This window comes from Eucalyptus grandis, chromosome 2 (genome assembly GCF_016545825.1).
Source record: "Eucalyptus grandis isolate ANBG69807.140 chromosome 2, ASM1654582v1, whole genome shotgun sequence".
NCBI lineage: Eukaryota > Viridiplantae > Streptophyta > Magnoliopsida > Myrtales > Myrtaceae > Eucalyptus > Eucalyptus grandis.
Window position 1 is genome coordinate 5,749,472 of NC_052613.1, and position 23,310 is coordinate 5,772,781.

At 38.8% G+C, this 23,310-nt stretch overlaps 2 non-coding genes across 2 annotated transcripts; both read right to left on the reverse strand.

Moving 5' to 3' along the window:
* Positions 1-126: 126 nt before the first annotated feature.
* On the reverse strand, positions 127-5,791 carry LOC104419597. The gene is made up of 7 exons (XR_005548523.1): positions 5,304-5,791; positions 3,656-4,315; positions 3,221-3,431; positions 2,610-2,889; positions 1,859-2,246; positions 908-985; positions 127-718 (listed from the first exon to the last, which is right to left on the reverse strand). It is a non-coding gene; the product is annotated as a probable methyltransferase PMT2 (transcript).
* Positions 5,792-6,133: 342 nt separating this feature from the next.
* On the reverse strand, positions 6,134-6,214 carry TRNAL-AAG. Its single transcript has one exon. It is a non-coding gene; the product is annotated as a tRNA-Leu (tRNA).
* Positions 6,215-23,310: the final 17,096 nt, after the last annotated feature.

Genomic DNA, 23,310 nt, shown 5'->3' on the forward strand with positions numbered 1-23,310 from the left:
TAATTAGCTAAGTTACTTCGGCTTAGGTTTTATACTTATCCCATGTCTAATACTTGCCAGGAAAAAGCACAGACTCGGGTGCACCCGCAGCGAATGCTAAAGCAGTTTGTGTATTGTACCAAGAAGCAAACGGATAACAAATGATTGTACCAGAAATCTCAGAGTGGAAGTACAAAGGAGAGTGGCCAGTAGCTTCCCTCAAAACAGGATGCTAACGAGTCGTGTTCAAGGGGGACACATACAGGCATAAATTAGCATTAACAGTGCTGCAAAATTCATCAGAAAGAACAGAATTGAAGAAGCCAAAAAGGAAAAAGAAAAAGGCTAGAGTACTACAGACCGTTTGAAGAATTAGGGTCACCTGTACATAAAATTAGAAGGGGTTGCACGTTATCTCACCTCTCTCTGGGGATGCGCATTGAACAGCTAAAGCAGCCGTGTTAATGCAAGAACTGTACTCTAGTCATCCTTTCTTTAACCCAGCTGTGGTGCGGATGTAGAGCTGCTTTCGCCAGCAACCCAGTATTGTTTGACAGCAAAGAGAACTTTCTCGGTGATCAGAGGACCGTCCTCATGGTCCACCATCTTTGTGTTCCACCTCATTCCACCCACAATCCTCTTCACCTTCAGTAGCACATCCACTTCATCCCGGAATATGACTGCTCCTTCAGGTCGTAGGATACGATCCATCTCGAGGAGAATGTCTTCCATGTTACACCTGCAGGCCACTAACGAGAATTGAGTAACTTCAATTAATGATATTAAACCACCTCTAATCACCATCTACTCCCAGTGCTTCCTGCAATCTGCCATCTAATTATGCTATTTATGTAGAAGCTTTAGCTTTTTTTAATCAATAACCTACAGCAGAATAGCAAATCATATGAAGGTTTAAGAGATCACTTACTTATCCTTGTACAAGCTGAAAACTCCATATGCGTGAATGAGATCATATGTCCTCGGATATGTGGAGAAGGCTTCGCACCTGATTACAGAAACCATAGGTTAGAGGAATTTAAGCCATGATTGCAGTTTATTAGTAAAACTAAGCAACAGAAGAACTTGAGAAGATGCCATAATGAAATCACTATAATTGGAATGGAAAATTCCTTAAAGGAGCATGCACAGCAAATTGCACAAAAAGGTAGCACACGGTGAAAATTCTGTTTTTAAAATGACTTGCTTCTACAGAAAATGATGAATACCAGCAGCTGATAGGCACTTGTTGTAACCCTAATAAACGATTTGAAAGGCTGCATCCCCTTGGTTTACATCCTCCAGGAGTACAATGACTCCTCTTGCATTACCATAGGTCCCATATAAGTGGGGTCCACAATGCATGCAAGGGGGAAGGAGAATACACTGGGGGTATCTAATAATTAGCCCTGTTGGTGCTTGTCGATGAGTACTTACCAAAAAAATATACCAACAGGTACCTGAACATACGCCTATGCAGAAGTCAACAGACTCTAGGTTCTGCTTACAGGGTTGCGCAAATCAGTTGCTTAAGGTTTTCAGTGGTTGCTATTTTTGTAATCCACCCCAAACTGATGAAATCTCAATATAAAGTGACATCTGACCAAGGGACAAAGAGACTCTGTTACAAATTGAAACTTGGTGCTTTCATGAATAGCCGGCATAGAAAACAATGTTAATAATTTCATAAGTTATACAACCTATAAAGAACCACAAGAACCGGATGTGATATCTTGCATCTCAGCACAAACAGACTTTTGAAACAAGAGACAAGCGATATGAGCTCATGGTCCTAGAGTTACCGAAATTTAGTTCCACTGCCCGGAAAATAGCAATTTCTGAGTTATAACTGAACGAAAAGGATTCATGTTTGAAAACATACCAATCATGATATATGCCTATCAGCCCACGCTCATATATAACACCAAGAGTGTCTCTCTTAGCTATTGTGGGCATGACATTCATGACCCATAGCTTTGGAGATTCCAGTGCTGCAGCAAAACTCCCCCAGACCAGCATTCATGTCCATGATGTTTCGATACCTCCCAGAACTCATAATCTTGTTCTCTGTCTTGTAAAAGTTTACATGTTTCCTCCATGTCTTGTTGTCCTCCTGGAATGAATCAGCTGACACTCCAGGTATCGAACCACTGGAAACTCTGTATGGAATAGCATTTAATCTTTCTGGAAATGGCTTCCATGCCCCAACAACTTCTTCTAGATGAGTAGTTTCAGGGTAAGGAGTAATGCATGCCTCCATTTTCTTGTACCTGCAGATCAGCAACTCTAATAACATGAAAACTTGAAGATCTTTCTAATAAATATTGCAGAAACTAGCATAAGTTCCAACAGTATCCAGTCAATACATGCTCCTATATAACCTTTTTTGTTCTCACAAGCATAGAGGATACATGCATCATGTACCATACCTATACTCAAGTCCAGAACAGTATGGCGCTATAAAGAGCCAACAAAGGGTGGTGGCCACCCATTGAGGATTTTGTTGCCTCTAGCAAGTGCTATTAAGGTCAATTACCCCCTCACCCAACTTTAAAGTAAAGTAACCATTGAACAGTGACTGAACGCCAAGATAACAAGAAAGTGACAGATACAGTTGAAGGTCAAAGATGTACCAGACATCATCTGGATTTGTGGATTTGCACATTGCGGGCTCCAGATCTTTGCCATGGCAGTTGGTTCTTTTTTGCCATATAGCAATTTCTCCCCTCTCATGCTTCTTCTCCCAGCAAAGACGTTCAGCAGTCTCTTCAATTTTCCTTTGCTCCTCCTCAAGTTCCTCTTTTGGACGCTGCCATGCTTGGTAATTGTTGATCCAGTTAATGGGAGGACCAGAAAGCACCCAATAACCACCGGGTCTAAGAACTCGATCAACTTCCATCATGTACATTCCATCTGCAAAGGAAGATCATAAAATATAGATGAAGTAAAATAAAGGGAATATTACACTGCATGTTTTTTGTGACAAGACTTCCAAGGAAATTTACTAAATTATGTGAGACTGGCCAAAATCCAATGCCAAATTTCTTCCTGCATAATATCAGCACAGAACTGAACCTTCCTTGACCAGCCTCAGAAAGACTTTTAATTGAAAGAAAAAGGAGAAACAAAGATGGGGGGAATTGTGAACACTTGGTGATGGACTACACAAAATGGAAGTTTACAGTTACAGGACAATAAAATCTTGAAAGCCAATTGATGTGAGCAACTCCTAAATTAAACTCACTATTGGAAGCCCATGGTATCAAGCAGCGAGAGCAGTGAGCCATGTCAAAAGCTCTAGATGGATATGGCAGTTTTATGGTCCCAAGAACTCCAATAACTGCAGGGACACCTCGTTCCAGTGCAAATTGAACTTGAGCTTCATGAGAGTCTCTGGGTGCAAATGACATGGCTATAACATTTTTCTTAAACAGGTATGCACCCCAACTCGCAACCTATAAACATACATGAGCAAATATGAATACAAAACCCGATGATATTGAAATTAGCATTAGACATGCACATATGCAACAGTGAGAGAGATTTCACCACAATAGGAACATCTGAATAAATCTAACTTCCACGCACATATTGAATAGTTGACCCACCTAATGCAGAAATCTAACACAAGAATAACTGATCTGAAACAAATATTTGTAACTTGCACTAGCACACTTACCCCACATCCAGTGTCAAGTGCAGTCCTAACCAGCCCATTATCCAAGGGAATAATAGAGGCAAGATCTTCAATATAAGCATCAGCCCCATTTGGAAACTGCGTTCCCCCTCCTGGAAATCTGAACACATTGCCCTCATACTGGATCCAGTTCTGAACAGCCTTTTCAACAGTCAAGCTCTTGTACGGTGCATTGGCAAAGGGAACATAGTCGCGACTCTTGGGCCATGGGAATGGGGTCACATATCCTTTGGGCGCTGGGACAAGGCAACGCAACTTCCCTTCTTCAGTGGGACAGTGCCTCTCTCTGTAATTCATATTTTCTCGAGGGAACATCATAGCACGCATTTGGTCCTGACATGGTGTGTAATCAATATATTGATCATCGCATGGCTTAAATTCCTTGATATCCGTGTCGGAATCATCCGTTACCCTTGCATCACGGATTTCTTGTGTTTCATACTGTAGATTGGAGAGGACACTGCAATCGGCCTGCTTGGTGACTTCAAGTGCAATGCTGTCTCCTTTTCCAAAACCACTTCGCTGCCATGCACCCAAAATATAGAAGGCACAGCACAAGGCAACTATGACAAATATAGGCATTGAACTCCTACTTCTTCTCTCATTTGGGATGCCCTTATATGCCATGAGGAACCTGGAAAACTATAGAGCCAATTAGGATTCTTTAGAAGAGGACTAAATCAATATAGACTCAAACTCTAGGTTAAAAACAACAGCACCCACTTTCAAAAAGATGGCTTAATTTGAATTATGCATGCTAAGGTATATAAATGTATGGATATACAGAGTTCTTAGCACGGATGTGAGAAAGTACCACCATATGCAGCCGAAGACAGCCAAGACCATAACTTCACAGTGAAAGCATACAATATCGCATTTACAAAGTAGGCCAGTCATCACGATAGATAGAAAAACACTTCCAATTATGTCAATGGAGTGAATATGCAGACAACGCCTTAGACCCAGCTATTCGTTGGCAATGCATCATGAGGCCTCAGTGAGCCCACACCATCAACAGCTAGGACTGGCATCATGTCACCGTCAAATTGCAGCATTGATAACAAAATGCATAGGTTCACTATCATCATAGAGAAACGACCAGGGATTGTGACGGTTCAAGTTTTCAACAAAATGCGTAGGTTCCGACAAGCATCAGCCCAGAATCACAAGTCGTTCATGTTGAAAAGTCAGGACAGAAAACAAATGAGAGCCAAAGCATTGAAAAAAGGAAAGAAAGAAACCAAGAAAATTCTCGTGACCAAGAATTCAACTTACGGCGGCGCAGTCGAACAGCGGTTGGGAAAAAAAAAAAACAAATTTAATCCGAGAATCGAACAGCTGGGATTGGGCATCATGTCACTGTCTAAATTGCAGCATTGATAAAAAAAATAAAAATGCACAGGTTCAATATCATCATAGGAAATGACCATGGATCGCGACGAACTCTACGGAAACCTTCCTTGCTCTCGTTACGGTTCAAGTTCCCGACAAAAATGCGTAGGTTCCGACAAGCACGAGCCCAGAATCGGAACTCGTTCACGTCGAAAAGCCAGGACAGAAAACAAACGACAGCCAGCCAAAGCATTCAAAAAAAGAAAGAAAAATTTTAAAAACCAAGAATTCAACTTACAGTCGCGCAGCCGATACAAATTACTCCCAGAATCGAACCCGCCACCAATTCGGAACCCAAGAATCGGCCGTGATCAAATCAAAAGACCCGCCAACCGCAACCGCACGACCGCGTGGCGACGGACCCCGATCGGGGCGAGGAATCGCTGTGCAAAAACCGCGAGTCAAACCCGAATTGGCGAGAACAAAAGGCGGGCTTTCAAGATCGGCGCGGGGCCTGGCTCCCTCGGTTCGTCCCCAAGAACGCGTGCGGATGCAGCAACAAGAAGGGAGGAAAAGCGACGATCCCGAGAGCCCTCGAACGGGGAACGGAGCGAGAATTTGGATCGGGGCGGTTGGACTGATGGGTGGGTTCGTGCGTGGAGATCGATACGATGTTTACGGCACGACCGAGCGCGGGGATCGGCAGTTGGACTGTCGAGGAATCATCAGACGAGTAAAGACAGCGGGTTTTTATGTAAATTAACGCTCGGAGTTTCCTATAAGAGGAAATGGTTTTGGTAAGGAAAAGGGAAAGAGAGAAGGAAAAAGACACGTCCTTTTAGAGATGTTAAATTCAGAAGGCGGAAATGGACAAGACCTTTTAGAGATGTCAATTTTTTTTTTTTATTTTTGGTGGATCGAACGGGATGTTAATTTCAAAAGGAGCAAAAAAAAAAAAAAAAAAAAAAGGAGATGTTAAATTCAGAAAGACTAAAAAAGAAGAGAGAAAAAAAGTCAAGTCTTTTTAGAGATGTTAATTTTTTTTTTTTCTTTTTTGGGTCGAAGGAGATGTTAAATTCAGAAAGATAAAAAGGGAGAGAGAAAAAAAAAATGGGAAAACCGCGCAAGTGTGGAGAGTGGGATTTGAACCCACGCCCTTTCGGACCAGAACCTTAATCTGGCGCCTTAGACCAACTCGGCCATCTCCACTTTGCGGCCAACTTTTCCCATAAATCTATAATCATTTTCTTTCAAAAAAAACCAATTACGTCATACCGGTCATCGAAAGTGAATGAAGAAAATATCAAAATTTGGAGTGCATTTGTTTTACAGAAAACTTAAGATGTAGAAAAATTTTTCAAAAAATAATTGGTTAGATCATTTAAAAAATTAATCGACTGAAAAATATTTTCATTTTCAACAACATTTTATGACCTTAATATTTTTGTGGGTGATAAAAAAATTTCATTTCTTTACTATTATAAATGGCACAAGCAATAATATCTTAGGAAATGTTTTTTAAATTTTATGTTTTCCTTAAAAAAATGCACAATGATTTAATTAAAATTCGTGTGAAGGAACCAAAATAACACATGTGAAGATCAGTGCATGACATGAATTTAGTGCCATACATCAAAGTGGGAACGGTTTCATGTTTCGACCATTCATTCCTATTTAGATTTGTGTCTCCACGAGATCAATGAGATTAATGAAGTATTTTATGAGACTTGTTGTTAAGATTTTTAATGCACAAACACATGAATGAGATCACTTAATACCAGTTTAAAAAATGTAATGGTAGGTGATTTCTTTTTGTCAATAATTAGAGAATAAGTTATTAATTACTTATAATGAAGATAACATGTGGATGGCGTAATTTTAAGACATATTAAGTCACTTTATCGCTTGTTAAAACAACAATTCCCATTTTTAGTTACTAGTGTTTGGGCATACGCTTGAAACTTGGTAGTCGTAAATTCAGAAAATAGAATGGTTATACAAGGAAGTGGCTGAAAGTAGGGAGTTACTAGGACGATTAATCATACATTTTCTATTTTTTTAATGTTCTTTTTGGTTAAGTTGAGTATATTAAAATATGCATTTTTAATAAACTGAGCGACATCTTAAACCCCAGTAAGCTTTTTTTAGTGATATTTCCAAAAATTAAAATTATTAATAAATGGAGGAACAATATCACCGTTTTTGTTCCATAAGATACCATAATGGATGATTGACTCCTTCCCTTGGATCACATCTAGACAGATGAAAGCAGGGCAATGAGCAAGTAACATATTCATACTTTACGATTTTCCTCAAAGTGGTGACGAGTTCATGATGCAGCCAAATGCGTTTTACTAAAAATAGGTAAAGAGGTTGATAGCGAGATTTCGAATCAATTCTTAAACTGTTTCTTCTTAAGAACCAAAAATATTTGTCCCCGTTTTCACGGTTTAGGTGCTCCCATTTCGCTTGATGTTACTATGGGAATCACTTCCAATTTTAGCTCTGTGCAAGATATATAGGGTAAGTGACTTACTCTTGGAGACAAAAATAGTATTGGCTCTATTAGACTATTGTGGTTGACAATTTCTATATTTGGATCATGAAGCTTGCACTATCTGCTTTCCTTATCTTCAAATCCATCCTTCTCAAGGGTTAGTATCCAATGAATAAGTAATTATGGGAGTGAAATATTGATATCTGGCAAGTGAATAATTCTTTGCATCATAGCAGGACAATCCCAAGGGATTGCAGTTTTTTTTTTCCTACCAATTAGGGCTCTCCCTTCACCACCCCCATGGGGTTGGTCTATAGGGTTCATTGTTTGATCTCCTAGAAGCAAAAGTTGAGTCAGTTGGAGGTTATAATGTAGAATATGCGTGGTGTTCAAAGGCTGAATCAGTCCCAGGTTATAATGTAAAATATGAGCAGTGTTTATCAAAAGTATCAATTCCACATTTCTATTCAAGGATGAAAGCCCATTCAAGTGCCGCGCATGATGTAGAAACTGAAGTAGTTTTAGATGCAGACGAGACTAAAGAGAGGAGGACGATTGAGAGCGCACAATAATCTAATGACTATTCTCTTATAATAAATAAGGAAGGAATAGGAGCCACATCGATCAAGGACGAGCAGCTGAGGAAGTCTGGATGGTTGCACAAGTAACCATACATGAAGGGGAATTGAGCCGATTTCACAACCCGATGTTCCTTGTTATACCATTATTGGCTCTTTTATACTCAATGAACGAGGTAGTAGTAGGGTACTTGAATTGAAGGAAAGTGGTAGCTAATTGAATGGGTTCTGTCACACTTAATTCATCTTCAATTGAGATTACATCTAATTCACATCTTTGTTAAAAGATTTTTTTTTGTAATTCCTCACATAAGGATTCGGAAAATATCAGATCTCCTCCTGCACAAGCAAAATGTTGATAAAACTCCAAAAGACATTTTCTTTTGACCCAATTTTTTTTTCTTTTATAATTAAGGAAAGACAAGAAAATTAAATACTGATGCTAATAGCAAAAATACTAATAATCCTAATCAAACCAATGAAGTGGCTTTGATACATTATTCATAGCAATCGGATTTTCTAATTGATACGGGACTCAATGGAGCCATTTTACAAATAATCTCTCATGGATTTATCGGCGCTGCTCTTTTTTTTTTTCTTGGCATAGCTAAGTGGGCTCAAAAATAGAGAAATTGTACATGTACTTCATTAACAACCACTTATTAATCTTTTTTTTTTTTTTTTTGGATTACACCCATTATCTCAAGTTTTGGATGGAATGAATCCATTAACATGAATTGTTCATTGGAGAAAATTGAGTTATTTGGGCCTTGAAGGATTAATAGGGCAAACTGTTAATTTTTGAATATGAGATATCCACTCTAAGCACATAGAAATAAGCATAAAATGGTAGGATGAGCATTGAATTGGGAGTTTGCGGAGAAGGAAAGTTTAAATAGAGCGAAATGGATGACAAACGAAAAATAAGAAGAACAAGGAAAATTAGAAAAACAAAGTCTCGATGATGGTGATGATGATGATAATGATAAAAATTGGTGACCTTAGTGATCTCCGACCTAGGACTAAATCAACAAATTGTTCAAAAGTTTGGGATTATATTAGTGTAATTAAAAGGTTTATCATTAACCTAGAAAATCATCAAAATATTTATGATTAAATTGGCCACATTGAAATATTTATAAATGAATTGATACAAGTGAAATATTTTTATGACATTTCTAGTAATTTTTCTTATCTTTAGGTGTAACAGCAGCACGCAGTCTTTTTTTTTTTTTTTTTATAATATTTTACAAAAGTGATTTATGTTAATAATGATCTAACCTAATTTTTAATGTTTGAAATTTCAAGCCTCTTTTTCATCAATCTCTCGTTTTTAGTAATTCTTTTATCAAGAGCGTGAAGTTCAATTATAATTCTTTATGTCATTCTCCGACTACATCATTTGATTGATTCATTTCATTTGCGGAATACCAATTGTTAAGTTATCCTTTTCTTATGACTTTAGTAATCGACAATTGGTATAAATACACACATTCTTAAAAAAAATTACCAAAAAGAGTTATAATCTTTTGCAATTTTGTCAATTTAGTCGTAAATATCTTTTTTTTTTTTTTTTTATCAATCCATGACCTTAAATATTTTGTAATTATGCTAATTCAATTCATCCTTGGCCAAATTTAGCTAGCCTCAGCCGACGTGGATGCCGGTTGGTGCTAAAAAGAAATAAATAAATAAATTGAAAAAATAAATATTATTAAAAAATTGGTCATATCAACGTTGATGCTAACATGGCCAATTTTTTAAATAATTTTTTTGTCTTTTATTATTTTATTATTTATTTTTTTTTTTTTCCCTCCTTCTTCTAGTTAGAGGTGAGGGCCAGCAAGGGTTGACTTGCCTATGATTGATGACAAGCTCAGCCTTGGCCTCACCCTCACACTCGCCCTCACTAGTGTCACGCCCGGGCAGCCCAGCCTCACTGGCCTCACCCTGGTTGGTTGCTAAGCTCCAACGACTGGCGATTTTATTGGAAGAAGAAGAAAGAAAAAGAGGAAAACAAAAGAAAAAGAAAAAAGTAAAAAATAAGCCTTCCAAAAGAAGCCCTACCACCCCGGCAGTCGCACAATTTATCTTTCACAAACAACATGAGAGCATGAGCAATAAATAAGCTCAATAACTGAAACGCCACACTCAATTAATCATGCGTTCCTAGTTTTGATCTCGGCATATAGCACGCCTACTTCGGTTCGGCGGTCTTCTCGGCATTGCTGCATCGCCTCACCCCATTGAGCACGGCATGGTTCCTTTATCGACGGCTTTCCCGAAGGAGCATAGGGTCCGTAATCAATCGATTAGTTCCCGTGTCACATCCTGGGCTAGTGGATAACGTCCAAGCTCAACAATGACGATTTCTCATAACCATCACATGATCACTCAAATATGGCCGGACACCGTGCATTGCACTCAAATGCTTCAATTAAAATGGTGAGCCCGGCATTTTTCTTTTGTATTAGAAATTCACATGAAATTACTCGTGTGTGTGGATGTCACAAATAACTCGATCCCAAGAAAAATTGATATTCATCCTTTTGAAATTCCACTATTTATATAGTACTAAAAACCATCTTCTGTCAAAATCCTACACCGGGATTTTCGAATAAATACATTGAAAATATAAAATATTCAATCAAAAATTTGCATAATTTAACAACGCATAAATTAGTGCTACCATTGTCCACATCACGAAATTCAGCCAAATTTGGCTATCCACCAAACTTTCCGGAAAAATAATCATAATTAAAAGTTGACTTGAAATTGATTAAAAAAATGTTTATAATTGAATTAGCAAAATTATAAAATATCTAAAGTTTTTTGGTATTTTTCCCCCACATTCTATTTTCTACGGCCTCAAAGACTCTGCCCCCGGTTCTTAAAACGGGCCCAACACAACTCAGCAAGGCTGAGTTTAGGTCTTGGGCTTCTGCAGGGCTGCTGGGCCTTGCTGGACTAAGCTTCAAATGGGCTGAATTTGCTGGACTGACTTAATGGACTGAGTGGGCTGGCTCTTTGGGCCGAAATGCTGCAATTTACACGGGCCTGGAGACTGCTGGATTGGGCCAGTTCTGGCCTGACTTGCGCTGAAGAGTGGAGCTTGACCGAAGAAAATGAAGAAGACGGACGTATGGCGCGGGCGTGGGCTTACAAGCGGTCAACTGCTGGGCTTCGTGGGCTTGAAGGTTGACCAAGAGCTGCTGGTTGAGGGACAAGTGGCGAGGATGAGGGAATTCGGTGGATGGGCAGGCGTTTTCGGTGGGGGTATCTCCAGAAAGAAAATGAAAAGTGAGAGCACTCGAGAAGAGATCGACGCTGTGGTGAGTGTGCGGCTGTGAGCGTCCGAAGGAGGGGTGAATCGTGAGGTAGAAGCCAGCCAAAAAAGGGAAGATTAGTCAAGCTTTTTTATGAATACATTGTTACGAGATAAGCTCCTCCTCACAACCAGATCGGTAACGCTACAAGATTGCAAATTATACACACACACACACACACACACACACACACACACACACACGTATATTCCCTCCCACAAAAGCATCATTCTTGGAAAAAAAAAAAAATCGAATTCTCAAGCCTTTTGCCATTTTTTCGTTTATTGCGACGAATTAAGACATTTTGCCCCTATCTTTTTATGGTTTTATTAGACTCTCAATCAATATAATTTGATTTTTCTCAATCTTGCTTGAATAAGCTAAATTCGTGGCTACTTCTAATTCTAACTTATTATCTTATAGATTTCGAATTAGATGACATCGCCTACATGCAATTCTGATCTTAATAGTAGAACAGTCAAAACACGTCCCTTCCCAATAAAAATAGCCATAAATGGTGGCTTGATTTTGTTTATATAAATGTCATATCATTAGATTTTGTGTCGCTTCAGATTTTGCATTTAGATTTTGGGACGAATTGATATAGACTCGCATGTTGTAATAGTGTGAGCTCTTTCTTGCCATCACCCACCTTGGTGATATATAGAAACAGTCCAAGGTTTTTAAATGGTCCGTTATTTTGACAGAAGAAACTAATTTCTGTCCCCATGGAGTTTTCCAAAAGATGGGTCACCGAGGTGTATCGAGAACTTTTATTTCAAAAAGATGATCACTTTTTCAAGGTTTGTCATTGAAAAAAACGTGAGGGTTTTCTATTATATTCAAGTGGGTATGGAAGGTGTCTACGCAATTGTTTCCAGGTAGATAGATGGACGTGAAGCATTGACCAATTTAGGCCAAGTTGTGGAGTCTTGGTCCAACAAATGATCACTATTATATTCAAAGCTACCTTTTGTTGCCTTTTGAGGCGTTGATCATCATATCCAATAGCACATTTGTGTTCGTATTCTATTATGGGATGACATGGGAGGGTAGCGTTGGTCACTTGATGCATGTGGAACAGTGATAAAAGATTTTCTGTGCATCTTAGCCGTATATATCTTCCAAATGTTGATTTTAAGGGAGGGTTCAACCATCGCATTCATCACCAAACTATGCCCAAAGGTGAATATTCTTGACGCATGCGATTTTCATGTTAGTGATAAAAATAGCCGTGAATATTTCTATTATATATATGATAGCCCGAAATATATATATATATTTTTTTTTGGCCCGGGCAACAAGGGTAAACACCCGGGGTAACAGATAAACGTCAACTCGTCACCACACACACGTGCTACCGGGTAAGTCACCCTGCGACGCCCGGGAATCGAACTCCTCCCCATGTATTAGGGGGAGAAGCTCGCCGCTAGCAGTGCCACCCAGGTGGGTGGTTAATATTTCTATTATATTTTGGCCTTGGTAAAGAAGAAAAATGATCACGCTTGATGAAGTTTTTTCTCACTCGATAAAGCTCTTGAAAATCGAAGAGAGAGGAGATCGAGGACTCTGAGCGCGTCAAATTTGTCTAAAATGTAACTAGCCTCAATCGTCAACGATCCTAGGGTTCTGTTTAGTGGATTGGCGTAGGTCTGGAATAGCCGATGCTTCGGAAGGGAAGAATGTTCAAAAGTTGGCCGTTCTCCATCTGTAATCTTATGCATGTTATTGCCAAAATACGGAAACTTTGTGGGGTTAGTCATTTTTGGTCAATTTTGCATAAGCATGGAGAGGGAATGGCGAGACTCAAAACAAGCCTAGTGGTCAGAAGAGTTGCTCGACCGACCACTTGGGTCAGCCACCAGCCTCCATTTTCGACCTCTTTGACAAAGCCACCTGCGTCCGTGCTGGGTCTGGGTCTAGTAGCTTCAAAGGAGCAGAAGACAATAATGTTACCCTAGGCATCCTCACTTTAGCAAACTCTTTTTTGCTCGACAAATCTCCACGAATGCACTCAAAAGATCACGTCCATATATGTCGGACAAGGCTTCACCACAGAGTGACGTGAATGAATCTCAAGATTACATTTTGCGGTAAACACGGGCAGGATTTACAAGCATTCAAGTCAACAAGGTGTTTAACTGCTCGGTTAATTCTTTGAAGCAGGCTCCGTTGCCTCTTTCGCAACCCAAAAAGTAATAGGGGTGTGCAATCGGACCGGCCCACCCGGAAAACAGGGTTGGGAATTAGTTCCCATTGAAACCGGTCCAGGAACCAGTTTCCAAAATTCGGAACCGGTTTAAACTGATTCAGGAATTCGGTCCAATTGATTGCCCACCCAAGAACTGGTTTCTGGACCGGTTTTAGAACCAATTTGAGAATTGGTTTTGTAACTATAGGTCCAAAACCCTATTTTTTGCACTTATTTCTATTCTTACTCCCACAATCACACGGCGTTTTTTCACTTGGCTCTCTCAAAAACACATGGCACTCCTCTTTTGTCGTTCCTATTCCTCACTTGCTTCCCTCCCTCATTGGCTCCCTCTCGCATTGTCCGAAGGATGGACAATGTTCATCGTCGGCAAATTCTTGTGTACAATGTGGATTGGCTTGCATAATTTCTCTTTTGTAAGAGGATTTATGCTTGCATAAATGAGTAGCTTCATATAGTAGTTATGAGAGTAAGACTAATATTAGACCTATGTTTATTGTTAATTTTTGCCTTATGATTTTATTTATTATTAAAAGCCATGTGGATCCTTAATTTTTCATTTAGTCAAAAAAATTCATGTATTTATTTGTTACAAGTGCTTAATGTTTTGATACAAATTAGGAGAATTGTGTTATTTTCTCGCATATTAATATAAAATTTGAAGTCATATAGGATATCAAAAGATTGTAAAATAAGTTCAAATGGAAACAAAGTTGACACTAGAATCGACCGGAAAAACAAGGTGGATCAGATATGGTCCAATACAAACATAGTCGGGTACATGGTTAAAAAAAGTGGAACTAGTTATAATAGAGTTGGGTACAGGGTCCGGATCTAGACCTTATCCACTCTAGACCCGATCACCCCTAAAAGCAATACAAACTTTGGGATAGCATGCAAATGCATGATCAGAGACCAAGGGAAAACTTGCAAAACCTCAAATGTTAGAGACATACAAAGCACAACCTATTTCTTCGGCGGTAGGTCGAAGATTCAAACATCTATAGAATACATATTTTGAAGAGAAGCATGACTTAAACAAATAACAGCGATGAGACTGAGAGGCTCCAGTATATATTGTATTTGCCCGAGTAATAGGCTAGGAAAGAAACCTCAAACTGATGCCCAAATTTGCAGAAGCCATCTGAAAAAGGAACAACGAAACATACGGCGGTGAGAATAAAACCATGTTCGTATCAATAGAATAAACAGGCCAAGTTAGCTGTTAATGTGAAAGCTACAAAAAAAAAAAGTTTTCTCAAATTCAGCGTTTAATACTACAAAATTATTTTCTGAGCTCATTGCACTCGTGATGCGGGCAATTAAATTGATGCGAGGGCCTACAAATTCTCGATATGTAGTCAACTCATGCTTTTTTTTTTCTTTTTAATCCTCCCGCGAACACACCGTCCAGCATCGCATCTCATTTTGGAGAAACATCGGATGCTATCTTTTCGATCTGCGACCCTCCTCTCCGTCCTCCTTTCCCTCTCTTGCTCCGTTTCTCCTCCGAAGAACCACAGCATTGTGGAGCGTCTTCCTGACAAAGTTACTTTAGTGACGGTCGCTTGGCGCCTACACGTCTGGTGAAGTCATCGCCAGGGCGTTGTAGGTTGCCGTCACCGCGGTGATAACCGGTCTTTTTCTTCCCTACCCTCCTCGCTCTCTTTGCATTTTCTCGTGTCAGCTCGTTCGACGCACTGAGTTCAACCTCTGAGATCAAGTCCTTGACAGTCGGACTCCTGTATTATCCTCACTCATCGACTTGTCCCAGTTTGTGGCCCTTCCGACTCCGCCCGACCCAGAAGTTGTTCATGGAACAATTGGCCAGATCAACGGCGCCGTGAAGACCCAGCCGAACAGCATCAGACCACTTTGGCATACTTGGCCCAAAGTTCATTAGGTTGCTCGCGCAGGTAAATATGGCATGATTAGGTTGGAGTGAGACTAGGGCTTATTTGGTAACTATTTTGTTTATGGGAACAATTTTTTGTCTCATAAATGACTGGACGGGTTTCTAACATTTTAAGGCATTTGATAACTACCCAAAATTTCTAGTCTCAAAATAGAAATACATTTTGTAAGACATCAAATTTTTTTTGTGATTTATAATTTCTTTTAATTCTTTAATAATTTTATTACAAATTTTCTTATTTTTCTTTTTCTTCTTCTCCTTCTTCTTTGAGGATCCCGACCTTGAGGCCAGCGACTAACCAAACAAGGGCCAGCGAACTCGTTGGAGCTTTGTTGGCAGTTGGGCAAGGCTTGCCCTTGCCTTGGCCGAGTGACACACCCTCACGGTGGCCCGGCAAGGGCAAGCCTCGTCAGGCAACGTCGCCCAGCCATGGCGAGGCTGACCTCATGGTGGCCCGACAAGGCTCGAGCGATGAGGCTCTATCTCACCGGTGGTCAGCAACGCTTTGACGAGGTTGCCACCAAAAGGAATAAGCAAAAGAAGAAAAAAAAGAGAAAAAAATTGGACTTGATTATAGAGTTGTTTCAGGGAACAAAAAATCAATTTTTTTACTTATTGATTCCATTCTAAATTTATTCCTAAGAATAAAAAAGTTACCAAAAGATTTCTGTTCCATTTTTTTTCCCAGAAACAAAATAATAGAATCAAATATTATTTGACTAGTTATCAAGCAAGCCCTAAGAGACGGAGAGTAGCTGTAGTAACTCTCGCTCTCTCTAAACTATCCTGAGCTCATTGATGAACAAACAACTTCCACGATCATAGCAATAATAAGCTAAGCTGGAACTTATAATTTTTCTCACCAGAACTGAGTGATGATGTTGGGCTTGCATCTCAGGGTATCTCTATGGATCATCCAATCGCCGCTGCCCTCGCCTTTGGTCAGAGCTGTGAAGTTTGGAGCTGTGAAGTTCACGCCCATGCACGAGACGCACACGTCGAACACGGCCACCCACCATGGACCCAAGTGCAGCCTCCGCTTGGCTTTCGCCACCACATCGATGGACACCCTCCCGCCCTTTAACGTGCTCACCAGGCCCTCCACGTTCAAGTCACTGACGGCTGCTAGCGTTGACAGTGCCTCGGCTCGTACTGTGGTGATGTTGTGGGGTCCCTGAGTGAAGCCGGGAACGAGGGAGGGACGCGAGAGAGCGAGTCGGCCTTGGAAACTCAAGAAAATCTCCATGTGAGTGTACTTGACAGTGATGATGGGACTGGGATTCTTGATAGAGAGAGCGATGTTCCATTGAGTAGTCACGTTGGAGGTGGAGATGTTGAGGGGCGAAAGGGAAGAGCCTGGGTTGAGCCTGAACTTCGGAGGCATTCTGGCAAGTATGACCAGGAAGATTACCATGAGGAGGCCGAGAATAGTGAGCATGGCATACATGATGCGGTGGCCGGCGATCAGCTTGTACCAGCCAGACTGCGGTGGCCCTGGGGATGCTGGATTATTAGCTGCTGGGGGTTGGATGGGGTGGAGGGTTCTCATTTCGAAATTGTTGTGTCGAGTGAATGTTCTAATTTTACACATATTTTCGTGTGAAGTGTTACTCGGACACAGCAACTTACAGGGGCCAAAAGACTAGCGATTGTTGTAGAGGCAGGCAATGAATCGATCGATGAGCACTGCCCCGTTAGACGGGATGAGCAGGCTCCTTCGCTCTTATAATCACAAAAAAGTTAGTGGGTTGTCGCTTTTTATTCATTAAAATAAAAAAAGAAGGGTTGAATTGGGGTGCATTAGGGTTGAGAATTCTTCCACAAGAAAGAAATATGGTCTAATTCCTCCGCTGTTGCCGGGAAGATTCATTGGTCTATCGAGCATTCTTTCCGCTGAATTCTGCTTTCGTCATTTTACGGGGAGGCTAGATTAAGTATTTTGCCTTTCAAAAGGCATAAACATAATTTTAAGCTCCATTTGTTTCACGGAAAATAAATAATTTTTAAAAATATATATATTTTTAAAAACAAGCATTTGTATTATTTAAAATAATTAGCCAAAGAAAACTTTTCTTATTATCGACAATAAATTATGTTTAAACCATTTCATGGATGATGAGAATATTTTCCTTTAATTCATTTTTGTAAACAATACACATGACCAATTTAAGGAAAATATTTTTTAAATCATACACTTTTCGCTGAATAAGCAGAGCCTTAATTGCCTAGGTAATTTTTGTGTCTCTCTATGTTGCTTATCATTGATTTATTAACAGAATTCGACTAATGTAATTATATCATAGTCGTTGGGTCAGAATGGCTTGAAGAGGCGGTTGAATGTCTTGCCAACAGTTGTCTCTTTGAAACTAATCTTATGATTAAGATATGCAGTGGATGATTTATCTTAATGAACTACCACTATAGCCCGCATAATGTTTATTATCGACTGTTTTCTAGAATAACATTATTAATTAACTTGAACGAACTTGTTGAGATATTTAGATCTTCATCTGTTTTTGAGAAAAAAAATTGTCCATTTAATTTTGTGAGCAATCCAAGTGATTGTTTTCAAATAAATATTTTATCAATCATTTATTTTTTGCAAAACAAACGGAGCCTGTTTTCCATGTTAATGAAAGTGGTCTGCTCTCAATAAAAAAATGAATATAACTACTAATTTTTGCTATGAAATCTCTACTAAGAGTTTTCTTGAGTGGCTTTAGATAGTCTGGAATGACCTACTGAAAAGCTTGTAGCATTGCAAGACAACGCTCATTTCCCCTGGTGCATCGGGGTTTGGTGAATATCTCAAAGAATGAATGCAACTAATGTGATTTATGAGCAGCCTATGCATTGTGGTACAACAATGTGGTCTCAATGATAGCCTTCTTTGTCTGATCTGTAGAAAGAAACTAGTAATGAAGGTTGTGGCGGTGATTTAGTAAAGGCATGTTGGTGTGGACGCATATTTGAAATAAGGGGAAGTAGATCTAATGCCAAGCTCCCACATGAGAGGGAAAATTATGTAGAGAAGTGAGTGAGTCGTGTCACAAAAGCTCTAGGAAATTGGTACAGTAAATTTATCTTAGTTGGCTCAAAATTCATTATTTTAAATTTAACAGTGCAGATGGATTCAATTGATATATTGATGAGCTTTGACTTTGGTTCCCTCTTGGTGATCTAAGTAAAAGTATTAGATTTCCATTATGTGCTCCTAACAAATAATATTAGAGTTGATGGTTGATTGATGGTCCACTCCCAATGTATACCAATGTTTGGTGAATTTTAAAGAATGAAGATCAATACAATTTCTAGGCAACCTACGCATTGTGGTGTAGCAATGCAACCTTAATGACAGCATTTAGGGTTTGGTTTAGAGAAAGATACCAAGAATGAAGGTGGGCGTTGGTGGTATAATTTGAGAGATGTTGGTGTAGAATGTTACTTGAATTAAAGGGAAAGCAGACATAATACTTAATCCATATGTGAGAGGGAGAATGTTGAAATGCATACGTGAGTTGTGTTAAAAAAGTTCCAAATCATGGAATTAGTGTTGTGTTGACTATTTTATTTATCTTAATTAGCTCATTAGTTATTGGCGATCTCCCCAGCTGAAGGTGTTGAACTTGTGCTACGTGCTCATAACAAGAGATGTTGCTGAGGGACGGAAGTGAAGAGCCCGACTTGAGCCCGAACTGAGCCAGCATTCCGACAGGCTTGGCCTAGAAGATAACCATGAGGAGACCAAGGACAGTGGTTGGGCAAATGCGATACAGTGAACGATGATAAGATTGTGCCGGTCGGACTGCAGCGGCTACAGTGATGATGATGCCAGATTACTATTCGCACCGGGTGCGATGGCGTGGACCGGTGTCATTTGGAATATTTGTATAAATAGTTTTTCATTTCTATGAGTAGTTCTGTGTGAACTTTGGTGAGGAAACAACAATTTAAAGGGTCAAAAGTGCAGTCGTTGGCGTTGAAGAGTCTTCCGTCGTTGATTAATGCTCTCTGGAAGGTCGCCACAGGAATTTTTCTTTGCGATCCTTTTCCATAAGAAGGGCACCGGTGGCAAGAAACACATGTTAGATTTGTCGATGTTAGGCTTGTCATGATGACGATAATCTTTAGGAAAAAAACAAATTTAGGGACGTTAAGAAGGAAAAAGTTTAAATCCAGGAAATACTGATTTATAATAATTCATAAACACCTATTGAAAAAGGAAAGCATGCACCACAAAGATAGTAAATATTATGGAGTTTCAATTCCTTTTTTTTCCCTGGTGAATCAAGATACGCAACGATAAGAGTTGTTATATCAACGCACTAAAATTCAAATTAATCTATCTTTCTTAAAAAAAGGAGCTTATTAATCTCTCTTAATTTTTATCGAACAGAAAGAAGAGATATCTAACCTAGAATGTCGATTTGTTGACCATCGACATGTCTATTCCATCTTGAATGAAGATGATTAACAATGTATTGATATTTGCAAAAGTGAACCAAGATCGTTCTTAATAGTGCTCATAACTAACGAAAATTGTTGAATTAGCGCATTAAAATTCAAATTAATCTTTCTGCCCAGAGTTAATTTTCTCGAGTGGCTTACATAGTCTTTACTTGCCTCCCGAAAAGCCTGTAGCGTCGCACTACAACGAGCATTCCCTCCACTTGAATAAAAGAATGATGTGGTCTCTTGAAGTTTTATGTACCATGGATTATTCCATGAAGTTCTTATGTTCTCGTGGGGTTATTTTCTAGTCTTATTTTATTTGAATATTACTATTATTTGTAGAAAATTTATCATCACGGACGTTTACTTCATCATCTAAATGGTTGGTTTATAGATTTCTATGTACACACGATATTGTTATGACATTCATTGTTGTGCTTGCTCTTGGCAAAAAAGTGGAACCAACAAGACTTGTGTTAAAAACATTTATCACATTAGATTTTATTTTTCCTTTTTGCCAGAGAAAAAATGATATGTTCTTTTAATCTCACCCCAAATTGTTTTTCTCACTCATACAGGTCAAAGGTCTGGATTCAATTGATTCATAAAGTTTTCATGGACCTTGAAGTAGCCGAGTCTTTATGTCCATTTCTTCGAATTATAGAAAATAATAAAGCTTGAATGTGCTAAAGAAGGAGGTACGAGAAGTATCAAAACCAGTAAGTAATATAGAGGGCTCAAGTATTCTTGCGGCAAGCGATGTGCGTAGGGTTAGGAGTAACAAAGTTCATGATGTTATATTAAATTATTGATGAAACAATAAAGCGAATGCCTTGAAAAATCGAAACACCCAGCTGACCGTTCTCGGGTGAATCGAATCGAAAACGTGGGGAACTTTTCCAGTCGATCAAAAGAACAACTAAAAAAGATGGGAAAAGGAAAGCAGTTGAAATTAGATTTCTCACAAATCATTTTTGGACTGCAGTTGATGGGTGCCGGTGAGTGGGAGGGAATATAACACCCCACGAAGCTATTTATAGTGAGACTAAAGTGACATGTGAAAAAGGAGAAGGTTGTGAAACACAGGAATTTTGTAATTGCTGAAGTTACTAGATAATTTGTGAGCCTTTGGTAGTGAAGCTTGTGAACTTCCAAGGAATAGGGGAAAAAAAAAAAACGTCACAATCAGTTCCTAGAGCCACTTGAGAACCGAATCAGACCCGTTGATCTAGTAAACAGGTGGATCTAGGAACAACTCGGCAGATTTTCACACTGAAATCAGGAATCAGACTTTTGAAAATCAGCCCATCTTGAAACCGATCATGGAGCTTCCATCATCGAGCTCTTCTTATTGCTTTTACAAGAAAGAAACATAATTCTGACCTAGTCATTTCAAGTTTCTCTTAAAGGATATGTCGGCACTCATTTTATTCATGTCTTAGAAAACTATGGAAAAAAAAAAACTATATGAGGTGTGGATATATGTATATTTTAAAAGTTTTAGGTGATTCGCCATGATTGAGTATGTAAAAAAATAAAAAGAGAAATAAGGCACATTATTGAAACATATGAAATTGGGAGGGTGCATTTGGTTCAATATTGCCAAAGTCTTTTGGGTTTCAAATTCTCTAGGACAAATGCAAATGATGTTTGACAAATTTTTTAAAGACTTTTAGGGAAGTGCAATTGCTTTTAAGGTCTTTAGCTCAAGATAGGTCCAATGGTGTTTTAAAAATGCAAATATAATTTTTTCTTTCAACTTTGCCCCTGCCAACTTTAATAAATTCATAAGTATCCCCACCTCATGTGACCTCATTGATGAGGTTAGGTTGCCTATGAGGCCAGATCTAGCTAACGACAAGCTAGTCTAGCATCAACCAGCCACGTGACCCTAGACGATGCTTGAGGTCGGCAACCTCACGTAGTGCTAGGCGACGGCCAATAGTTTGGGAGTATTTTTTTAATTATTATTTATAATAAGGGTGTGTTTGTTTCGTGAAAAATGTAACATTTTTGGAAAATGTTTTCCGAGAAACCATTTTCCAAGAAAATAGTTAGTTTTCATTTATTTGGTAATATGTGACTGAAAGTATTTTCTGGTATTTTGATCGCATTTGAAAAATGATTGAATGGCATTTGATCTAACAATTGACAATATTGTGCCTCTTACTTCCAAATTAATTTGTTGAGTCCATATTACTTAATAAATGGATTTTTCCCGATCAGTTTAGTAAATCTAGTTTATTAAATCTAGAATTTGAACATGCAAAATGAAAAGGAAACTTGAATTCACACACATATTTTATTTTTATTTTTTATTTTTTTTTTCTGAAAATGGACATGATTTCCCATTACAAGAGCAAGTCAAAACAAAGGGAGGGGGCGAAGGAGAAGGAGAGAGAGGAGGAGAAGTTATGGTTTACGTTCACAAAGAAAGAAAAGAAAAAAAGAAAAAGAAAAAAAAAAAAAAGAAAAGAAAATATATAATAAAAAAAAATCAAAATTTTTAATTAGAAATTATTTTTAATAATAAATTTTTTATTAAGCAAGGATCTTAAAACATTTTGGAAAACGTTTTCCGGTTTTTTCAAGGAGAAAATCATTTTTCTAAATTTAAGCTTTGAAATAAAACATTTTCCATTGACTAGGAAACCATTTTTCGTTGACTCATTTTCTTAAAAGAACCAAACGTTGGAAAATGAAGAAAATATTTTCCAGAAATTGTTTTTCGCAAAACAAACACACCCTAAAAATACTTTATAAAGTATAGTTTTTTCCCGAATAGTATTTAAGTCAAAATCACTTCCCAATGTGTTTTAAAAACGAACTTCACAAAATGCTACTTATATTTCTAAACATTTTTTTAACCCAAGGGCTTTGTCCCGAAACCGAACCGATTGCACAAATTCCACGCAAACATCTTCTCTTCAGAGAGTTTGGGTACAAATTAAAGCACGACGCCCCGGGAACATCGTCGTCATCGCGCGCGACTGCATTGAGGGCATGATAACCTGATCTCATGTGAAAACAGCGATTTGGGGACATTCCGACGACGAATGCGGTGACCTTTTGCCGCATTAGTGGGTTTGCGTGCTTCTTTATAAATTGAAATACTATTTAGGGGCAAAATAATATTGTTGAAAACTAATTAAAAGTCCATTGATACATAAAATATGTTTGAGGGTTTCTTCAACTGGAAAACACTCTTCGTGATCACTCCTGTCCATAACAAAGGAGCGCGCAGCAATGTAAAAACTGCCGCAAAAAACCCTAAAGAGCTATTTTCTTTTCACATGTGCAAATGACAAAACGACCCTCCACCTCA